The sequence below is a fragment of the Sciurus vulgaris genome (assembly GCF_902686455.1).
Source record: "Sciurus vulgaris genome assembly, chromosome: 10".
Taxonomy (NCBI): Eukaryota; Metazoa; Chordata; class Mammalia; order Rodentia; family Sciuridae; genus Sciurus; species Sciurus vulgaris.
The window spans coordinates 110,903,900-110,915,555 of NC_136470.1; positions in this window are offsets into that span (position 1 = coordinate 110,903,900).

Here is an 11,656-nt window from a genome sequence, read left to right on the forward strand (position 1 = left end):
ATTCAATCAGCGTGTCAATCAGCGCATCACACCACTCGAAACCACCAATCATTTAGTCTCCTAGAACCACCAATCATTTGAGGGTTTTGTATTTTGCACCAATGGAGATATATGACTCCACAGTTATTGTTTAATAGATACACGGCTTTGGATTTGAAAAATGAAAATGCTTCTAAAATGTTAATTTCACTATATGTAACATTCTTGAATTATAGACTTATAAGTTATCACAATGGTAAAATGTCTATATGTTTACTATCCTACCCCAAATATACCATTTTGGCATGAGGATTATTTTGATCTGAAGACATTTGCAACAGATGCAGAAAGATGCCTTGCCAGAACTTTACTTATCTGACTTAAAGAAGAGATTTCTTATAACTAAGGTCTTCTATACTTCAATCCCCTAGTAAAAGATTATGATTATAAACTAAGTAGAAAGTTCACACAGAGACAGAACTGCACAAGCAAACCTTGTTAAGGCAAATTTGTATTCTTCCCATAGTTTCCCTTAAAAGTCCCCAAAGTGTTTCCTTTGTATTTTCATATCTCCACAATGTATGATACTTTTTAAAAAATAAAATGTAAGGCCTTAGTCCTACCTACTTCCTTCAATCTTAAAACCTTTCCTAAGAATATCTGTGTTTTTAAAAATAAAAAAGCAGTAGTGTAGTGTAAAACTTAGGATTAAAAAATTGCATGTTTCTCTTCTGTTATTCTACATTTTGACAACCTAACTTGCAGGACTACAGGCAACAGACGTAAGAGGAGAATGTAAAAAAAAAATCTTAACTACACTACTGTATATAGACCTGAATATTTAAAAGAAAAGAAACTGTTTAAATTTGAGTTACTTGTAAAATAATTGTTATGGTTTTAATGTGAAGTGTCTCCCAAAATCTCATGTGTGATACAATGCAAGAACATTCAGAGGTGAAATGATTGGGTTATGAAAGCCTTAACCCAATCAGTGAATTAACTTCCTGATGGATTAACTGAGTGGTGAGTGAAGGTGGGTAGGGTGTGGCTAGAGAAGGTGGGTGGTTGGGAGTATGCCTTTTGGGTATGTATTTTCTGTCTGGTGAGGGTAGTCTCTCTCTGCTTCATGATCATCATGTGATTTGCTTCCCTCTGCCATACTCTTCCACCATAATATTCTTCCTCACCTTGAGCCCTGAGGAATGGAGCTGGTTATCTATAAACTTCTGAAACCATGAGCCCCCTAATAAAATGTTTTCTCCTCTAATTGTTCCTATCGGGTCTTTTGGTCACAGGAACAAAGAGGCTGACTAAAATAATCATATTAATTTTCAATTTACTTTTCAGAGAACAGAGGAAATTTTTATTCTTAATTTATTATTTTTAATTCATTATTTTTATTCTTAATTTATTATTAATGAAAGTGAATGAGGTTGTAAGTATCGTCCTAGACATTGGTCATTTCAACCTGAGCACGCCTTACATGGAGTCTGCCACTTCCATCACTGTAACACTGGTTTCCCATCAAAATTATAGAATAGAGGATATTTAAGACTTAATTTTTTCTAATATCAAAAATAATTAAAACTACTTTTCCCATATTCCCTACTTAAATACATTACTAGATGTTTTGTGTGTGCATGTTCATGTATGTGCATGTGCCTGTGTTCACGTGTGTATATGAATTTCTAATGTTAACTTTACTCTTCGATAAAACCTTAGGATTACTCAAAGTGCATTGTAGCAAGTGCTCTACCACTGAGCTATGGCCACAGTTCTGTTAGTGGTGCTGTACTTCTATGACTAGGTCTTTGAAAATGTTTCTCCTCTCATCACACTCCAAATCACTCTTCCTCTTGTCCATTAACCCTAGTTTTATAAAGTTCAAAACATTGCTAGTCCCTGAGAACATTATCATTCTTTGTTGGTTCCATTACTCCTTTCTTTGCATCTGCAAATTATTATTTTATGATACTCTCTTTAATTAGACTTTTAAATATGAAACCTGAAAAGAAAAGAGTATAAGAATTAGTTATCTTTTTTTCCTTCCACTTATTAGATTAGAATTGTCCCAAAGATCAGATTTCACCTTACAATGAATTGTAATCAATTCCTTGCTGGCCAAGTTATTCATCAGAAATATTGTTCTCATTTTCTACCATTATCTTTGTTCCTTCACATTTCTTTTGCTTTGGAAGCATCAGATTTTTAGTGTAAAAATTTGAAAACCTTCCTGTTTTGTTGTTCTTACCATGTTCTAATATTATCAGCATTCAGTATTTTAAGAGACCAAAATTTTCCTGTACCGGTAACATTTTCATTTACTTAACTTATGAAATATATGGAGGTATATGTATACCTCTAGGTCTGCTTTAATATAAGAATAAGTAGAATTTCATGAGGGAAGGAAGGAAAGGTCTAGATAAAAGAAATATTCATATTTATTATTTTTGTTTAATTTAGATTTTTCTTTCTTGCGATATTGGGGATTAAACCCAGGGGTGCTCTATCCCCAAGCTACATTCTCAGCCCTTTTTATTCTTGTTTTTTAGAACAAAGTCTCACTACGTTTTCAAAACTGGCTTCAAACTTGGAATTATCCTACCTCGATTTCCCAAATTACAGGAATTAGAAGAATTTGTCACCACATCTGGATGGGTCAATTTAGATTTTTATTAGCCAAGTTGTATTTAATGTCATTGTATCAAATACTACTGTCACCCTTCACTCAAAAATGTTTTGTAAAAGCAAACATGGCTATAGTCAGTAACTTTAAACTATTACAATTGAATACGATGAAACCTGGACATCCTGAGAGTTCAAGTTAGGAAAAGAGCAGTTGTTCTGACTGATGGGCATAATGGTGTGTGTATACACTTTATGCCCTTCAATTGTATTGAAACTATTATTAGATAAAGAAAAAAATGATGTTTAAGGTCAGGATGAAATTTTCCTGACTTCTTTGGAGAAAATAAATTTCTTTTTCCTAGATGAAGCTGAGCTTTCTGCTTAACTGTCAGCAAACAAGGATATGTCTCATGTTGTTATTTATGACAATATTAAATTTCCCCTGAGTTACCTGTTATAGTATAAATCAATTCTTCTCAAAATTTAATTTAATTGCAAGTGACATTTTGTGTTTTCCAATAAGTAGTTTATACTTATTTTGTTGTTAAAGTAGAAAATAGTCAGACTTCTTTTCAATGACATGAGGATATTTTAATATTTTCTAAAGTTCATTAATTTAGAATCAGGAATGTAAATCTACATGTGATTTATATTTTCTAAAATAATTTTCATTTTAATGTTGTAAACTGCAATTGAAAGAAGAGCATTAAGTAGGCTCAAGTATTTAATGAGAAATGCTGAAGCATTTTGCTACTGTTACAAACACATAAAAATTGTTCCTGTTTCCATCATCTTCTATTTTAGAACAAAATTAATGTTCATTAGAACTGAGAGTCTTGTATATTTAATCAGTATGATATAATTAGCACTAGCTTCTTACATATTGCCACAAATCTACCTTATTTGTAGATACCTGATGAATTGTAGTATTTTAAAAGACAACTCTCTTAAGAGTTTCTGTGTGTAAATGTATAGACTAGCCCATGAATTATTGTCTATTGACTACTGTTAAGAACTAACCATTATTATGCAATGTATTTGTAATGTAATACAATTAAATATCTTAAAGATATTATTTGGAAGGGAGTGACATCAGCAGGGTGGTAGATAATAGTTTCCTCACAGAAAAATCAACTTGAATAACTTTCCTTGTAGTAAAAATTCCAGACAGGTGTTTACAACACAGAAACAAGAAAAGATACACTGAAGAAGGCAGGAAAAACAGTTTCATGTTATCCACAAAACTCCTTTCCCATGCCCTTACCTCCAGGCCTTCCCCCGCAGGCCTATGCACCAGAACAATCTGCCCAAAAATTCCAGCAGCAGGACTGTGCTTGGCCACCACGACTGGTCTACCCAGAAATCCTGACTGGGATGAGTGTTCATGGGATTGACCTGCTGAAGTCAGTCTGTAAAGACTGAAAGAATGAAAAAATATCCTTCCTCCTCAAAATGCAAGCACCAATTCAAGGCTACAAATCACAAATAGTTAAGGAAATATGGCAACATGAAAAGAACACAATATAGTATCAGTAATCAACCCTAAAGATGTGGATATCATCAAACTGCCTGAGAAACATTTAAAAATATTCACTTTAAAGTAACTCAATGACCTAAAAAGAAAACTCTCAATAAATTGGTCAGGTTCAACAGAGTTGAAGTATCAAACGTAAATGGTAAATTCAAGATTGGGCGCAGATAGAACTCTAAGAAACCAGGAGACTCCATAAAAAAAATTGTTAGCTGACCCTTTCACCAACTACAGAAGAACCTGGATGCATAATGCCTTCCTTAGGTTCTGAAAAGCCTTGAGCATCATGGGAAACCTGACAAAGTCTTGAAATCTGCATTCCCAGACCTCATTTTATCACATACCACTGGGACCCTCTTTTTCACCCAGTGGACCTACACCAGTGTTCCGAAGGCCACAACCAAACACTACGAAAACACTAATCAGAACTTAATGAGGGAGATCTGGCATCTACTGCATTTGAGGGAGCCAGAAGTACCCTGATTTAACCTAATTAGCCTGCACCCACAACCATAACTAATGAAACTTTGTTGAGGTAGTGCTTTTAACAAGAAGCATCCCAGAAGTGACCATGAAAATAAGGCACACACTGTTGTCAGTCCTCTGTGCAGAGGTTTTATGAACAATATCTGATAGTGGAAACAGTTCATGCAATGATGCATGAGTCTTAGCTGATGCACATCAGTGCCTCCCTACCCTTATATGAGTCATTAACAACCAAATGAGGAAAAACGTGCACGCAAGAGGGCAATCCAGGCTTCACTCAAATATGGGATGAACCATCAGGTGTACTTAGGATGCCCCCCGATTATCACATCACCTCTGGGAATGAAATATGCCATTGGGCCAATAGCCTAACACTGTACCTCAGGCTTGCTAGCAAACAGTCAGGTAGTGTAACTGACTTTGGGTTTAAATTCCTTATAAGATTTTTGGTACTAAACATAATATTGAGTTCTTATGAAAAACAAGATACCTATCTGACCATGACAAACATCAACATCTCCATTTCCACTGCTCTTGGTCACTCAGATATTCCTCAACTCCCTCAGGAAAATTACTTTAAACAACAGAATTGCCCTAGATATTTTAGCTCAACTAAGAGAAGTGTGTGTTACTGTCAATACCTCTGGCTGTGCTAGCTGGATAAATATTTCAAGTATTCTATAAACCCAAGTAGAGGAGACCTGGAAGCAGTCCCTCTGTCTGCAGATAGTGGAAACATCTTGTATTCCTCTTTTTTATTTTAATATTTCTCATTTGTTCTAAATAGTTATACATGACAGTAGAATGCATTTTGACACATCATACATAAACGGAGTGTAACTTCTCATTTGTCTGCTTGTACATCATGTAGAGATACACAGGTCATGTAACCGTATATGTGTATAGGGTAATAATGTCTGATTCATTCTACTATCAATCCCACCCCCATACCCCTTCCCCTCCCTTCACTCCCCTCTGTCTAGTACAAAATACCTCTATTCTTCCCCCTCTTATTGTGAATCAGCATCTGTGTATCAGAGAAAACATTCGGCCTTTGGTTCTTTGGAATTGGCTTATATTGCTTATCATAATACTCTCCAGATTCATCGGAAGGACCTCTTTAGCAACTTTCCTGGGTCATTGGGATCCTGAGCAAGTCTCTGTTCAAGGTAGGTCTGTTTATGCATTTTTTGATAGTCTATTCTAAAATAGAAACTGTTTGCAACAGTCTGTCCTCACCCTCTTAGAACTGGATGTCCTGCAACCTTTGGCTTAAGGAACCAAACAGAGCACAGTGCTTTGGTCTGTGGTGTGAAGTGTGGACAAATAGGGTATGCCCGTACTTATTTAACCATTGTGTCTTGGAGAACTGATTCCTGTGGATCCTAGGTTTCTTTTGATTCTTGCTGCCTAAGAGTAACAAAGGTGCTTTGCCTGGTTTGTGCAACTATTTTATCTCACCAGACTAGACCTAAGAATGCAAATTGTAGAGGTGATGACTGTGGTGGCAGTGGTTCTGTTTTCATCCCCTACCGGCTGAGAAACCTTGCAATGGATTTTAATTAGGTTGACTGCTGCGATAATTTCCCTTTGTGTATAGAAATGCCTTGCTGTACAACTTAAATATATACCACTTTTATTTGCCAGTTATACCTCAATAAAGCTGTAGAAAAAGGGATTATTCTTAAAATTGAATTTGAAATAGACTAAATTTATATACTATATTATGATTAATGTAGATCGTAATTCACATTGTTCTCTATATCTTTGTTTCTGGTGTGTAGATGCAACAGTCATTTTATTGTGATCTTTAAAGGGCATTAGTATATAAATATGTGATTTTCTAAAATAATCTAAATTGGTTGGCGTTTTCCATTTTTACAACTTTGTAAAAGCCTTCTATCATTGCTTCTGGGCTTAGCTCATTAATTACTTTCTGATAGTAGAAAATTCAATATTTATATTGCTAATTCTACTACCATTTGTGTTGATATGTACTTTTGTTTTTCTTATTCAATAAACATTTTTCTGGAATCATCTTTTACAAGACTTACCTCCTTCCCTATAGGTCTAACATTCTTTTTGCTCTTTAAATATTTTCTCTGAATTTTAAAACAGTTTTACCTTTCAGAAAATTATTTAAATGAATTGTTTCTAAAAATAATTGGTAGATACTCTAAATATGATCTAAGTTCTATACCTTTAATTCAAAGACTGTAAGTACCTTACACAAAAATAAAGCTTAATACCTTGTTGTATTATGGAATAAATCTTTTAATGCTTGATTTGACAAAAAATTGTATATTAGTCCTATGAATTTGCAAACTCAATTTTAAATACATAGTTCACCTACCTAAAAATAGCACTGAAATTGTATTTAGAATAGGTCAAGCAAATCAATAAACTACTTAATCCTTGTTTTACAAATAAGTGAGCCATAGAGAGATTAAATAATGTAGCCTAAGTCACATAGGTAGAAAGAAAATAGAATCCAGATCCAAACAAGCAAGATGAGTAGAAAGTCCCAGGTAAGTTATTAACCATAAGTGAAACTACACTCTGGTGGAGTTAAAAAAAAAAATCCTTGTACACATAAATGAAGCTAGTCAGTATTATTTGCCACAGTTCTGAATTAAACTACAATCTTCTGAGTTCTGGGAAAAGCTGGTGTGGTGTAGGTTTATTCTTATTACTCTTTAGCTGAAGGTACAGGCTTCTTTGCTTTTTCTATATGTTTTTTAGGAGAGATGCTCCCAATAGACTTCAATTCTTTCTATGGGCTTTGGGCTTTTCCTTTCTGGTCCCAATTCCTGTGATCCTGGGACTTGGGAAATTTAAGTTCATTTTTCTAATGCCCTCAATTTTGAAAGCCAACATAAGTTTTAGTTAGAATTCTGGCTACCTACTTACTTTTGAGGAATGAAAATTTCCTACTCATCCAAGCTATTAATTGCAGTAGAGAACTGATCCATATCACTAAGCCTCCACAACACACCAACTAACTTTTCTTCAAAAACATGATGTTTAATTTTTCTTACTGATAATAGATGTTTTCTGTCATATTTAATAAAGGCACGTTAGTATAGTAACCTTAAAAGATACTAAGGGAAACATAAAGCAGACAATACTGTTTTCTGTAATTATTCACATTATGTCGGTTATTTGGAGTAATAATGTATATAATACTCATAACTTTCCAATGTGAATTAAAGTGCTTAATATTGTTCTTCGTGTAAGTTTAAGTCTAAATATGGAAGACTGTAGAGAAAAAATAAGAACTAATTTTAAAATTAGCATACCACCTTTGTCTGTTTGGATGGATAAAACAAAATGCCATGGCCTGAGTGGCTTAAACAACAAAAATTTATTTCTCATAGTTCTTGAGGCTTCAAGTCAGAGAATAGGGATTGACATCTGTGGGTCTCTTGGTCCAGCTGGGACCCATCGAACACCTGAGGAGGGTGTGGCGACGGAGTCCAAGAAAGACCTCCGGAGACCAGTTTCTGAGAACTCGATCATCTTTATTGTTACATAGGCAGGCTTATATTGTCAAGCAGTCGCTGGGCAGAGTATGTCTGAGAGCTGTATGACCCAATGGGCTCACAACATGCACAGGGATCATAACCAGGGGGCTAAAAGGTTCACTGGCAGAAAAACAAGAGAAAACGAACATGCTGAGGCTGAAAGGGGAGCTAGGTTACCAAAGTGATGGGGCTGAGTGTGGTTAGTGTGCCAACCACAGTATCTTGGCTCAATGTGCTGAGCCCTGAGAGCCTCTCACATAGGCAATATAAGCCTCTTTCCATTTCATGTTCTCAACAGACATCCTGGCTGCATTCTTGGTGAAGGTCCAGTTCTTGCTCTACAGTTGACTCTCTTCTTTTGTGTCTCTATGTAGTAGAAAGAAAAATCATCTCTCTGGGTCCCTTGTGAAGGTACTAAGCCCATTCATAAGGGCCCCACCCTCATAACATAATTACCTCCAAAGGACCATCCCAATACCATCACGTTGATGTTGGAATTTCAATATATGAATTGGACAGGGGGATATGCATTCAAACTGTGATATAAACCTAGTGCCACCAAGACTATATTTTCTTTCTTATGTTCTCACTTGACCATTAAACATACAATTAGTTGAAAAGAGTTTAGATCAAATGAGCTTAGATCACAAAAGGTGATTGGATAAAAAGGCTTCCATCTCAGAAGGTATAAAGTGTTCCTAATTCCCTTGATACCTAATCATTGGTCATATTAACACAATAATTTCAATGAAGCAGTAAAGGCCTGTTAATTTACTATTTTTCCTGAATGCTGTAGAGCATAGAAGTACTATATATTTTCAGGCTGAGAAAAATCTAGGGTTGGAGTGAATTTTTGAGATTCAAACAATACTGATAAAGAAATAAAGGAGTTTAATATGTTCATTATCTAAAATGGTTGATCTAGTTCAAGTGACAAAATTATATTTGTGTGATTACTAAGAAGAAACACTGGCACCTTTTTGAGTCAATGAGAGACAGATAATATAAGAAAGAAAAATGAGTTTATTCATATAGTTAATATAGATATAAATAGAATGTGGCTACTGAAAAGTTATTTTGTTAAATAAATAAACCACCAAACAAATCAATAGCAAACATTGTGGAAATATTATATATAATACCTATCATATGGTAAATATTTATATAAAAATGTATGCATTTAATATATGACTTAATATTTAATATATTTAGACATTGCATATTATGTGTATATACATGAATATGCATACACATGTGTGCATGTAAATATAAATATATAGAGAGATGCTAGGTTTCCAAAATATCCTATGTTAATTAAACAATAACTGCTAGAAGTTAGCAAGAAGGATATTGATATAATCCTTGATAGAAGCACAATCATAGAAGGAACACTTGCTTGAATACTCATATTAATAAATTCTGGGTGATGGGATAGTTTCCTTCAGCAAACTTGGAATTTTTCTATTTGGACTCGGTAACTAAAATTAGGATCAAGTTTAACACTACAGGGAAATATTGTTAAACTTTGCACTAATACAGAAGAATTTTTAAATATTCAGCCCTTTAAGTATGGTAACCCTGCTTCAGAGGCAATGAATTCAGATACCACAATTATTTATGCCAAAATTAGATAGTCACTGGGTATTATTGTGAATGTCATTCAGGTATAAGGTAAGGTCTTATGGTTACCACCTTTAAGGTAGCATATTGGATTATGTATAATATAGAACTCTTTAATGTAGTGGGAAGCAACTTGAACTTTAAACAACTCCTCTATTTACCCCATTACGAATGTACTGGTCCTCTTTCTATAAAGGATAGAGTAAGTGAGTCAGGTGTGGATCTAAGCTGTCACAATCATCAATTGAACTTGTAAATCCTGTTAAGGAAGTGAAAGCTGCCTTTCCTCCACAAAAGATAGGCACTGATATCAGCTAAGAGAGGAGACAAAGCAATATGAATGTTTTGCCAATAAGTCATTTGCATTGAGTTGCTTCTGAGCTTGTGAAAAGGCCCACATCATCCACCCAGAGAACTCAAAATACACATGCTCAGATTTTATATTTATTAAATAACAGAATCAGCAAAGCAATGTCAAAGCCTTCTTTTTGTGCTCCCTCTTCCAACACTCAAATCTCTATCCATTGATTCTCTTAGGACATCTTTCTTGGCCCTGGATACATCACTGTGATGCACAGTTTCCAGATCAAATTTTTGTATCTCAATAAAGGGCAAGATGTGCTGTTTTAGTCAACCTGAACTAGCCCCACGCAGCCCTTCCTGGAAATTATCCTGATGTTGTTTTATTGTCTCCAGGGAATTATCCGTAATATTGTGCTTTTCAAGAGCCAGGCCTGTGCTCTTCTTCCAGCACTGATATCAACTGGTATTGGTAAGATTCATCTCCCTTCACACTGGCCTAATTATTTTGGATTAAAAATAATACATACCTGAAGTAATAATATCTGGATTCAAATATACTAAATATACTACATTGGAAATTTTACTCTTTCAATATTACACTCCACAGCAGAAATATTTAGCATAAATATTAGGAGAAACCTCCTTAAAAATGACATTCAAATAGAGCTGCATTTGTGGAATAACAAACCTGCCTTCATGGAAGTTTAAGAATAGACATGATGCTTCAATAAAATTATTGATAGATATCAGATACTTCATCTCATGTTGTAATTCTATCTTTCATATCAAATGACATATGCACTTGAACATATATTTTTTGTTAACTCATAAAACTGGCCTTAGGTTATAAATAGTTGTTTTTTTTTTTTTTTTCTGAGAATATCAGGTTTTGTGAAGATGTAACTGCTTTGTCTCTACAAGGAAAAATCATTAAAAAAGTATATAACTACTTATCAATTTTTTATTTTTTTTAACTATTCACATATCCAGCATATTTTTAATATTTGATAAATAAGAAATGATACACTTTATCTTATTTCTATTCTATAATAAAAAGAAAAGCATGATCAGAGGAAAAAATTAATTACACAGTTTCCAATTTTATATTTCATACAGGTGAAACTTCTGAAAGTTCACAATATTAAAATATAACCTGAACAGCAATAATGAGCACTGAGGGCAAGAAAACAGGAATTTAATGGTCCTTTCAGTTAAAGTGGAGTCTCAACCTTTTCAGGCAAGAGTGGCCCACTCTTCCAAGCTATTTCTTAAAATGCAATCTTATTGCTTAAAATATAGACTTTTCCTAATGCCCTCTTTGGCACTGAAATACAGTTTACCTTTATCTTGTCATAGTTCCTTTATTTTAGGCATTCTTAATTATCATTAAGATGATGCAAATTAAAGATACTTTTCAAAGGAAAAACAGCAATGACTGAAACCAGACAAAATTCTGTCTAATATAAATATGAGTATTTTCCTTTATGTTTTTTTTTTAATTTCTCCTCTTTGTACCTATTGTTACTGTTCCTAATGGTCACACTACTCAGTCAATATTATTCTTAAGTTCTAGTAAGGCATAATA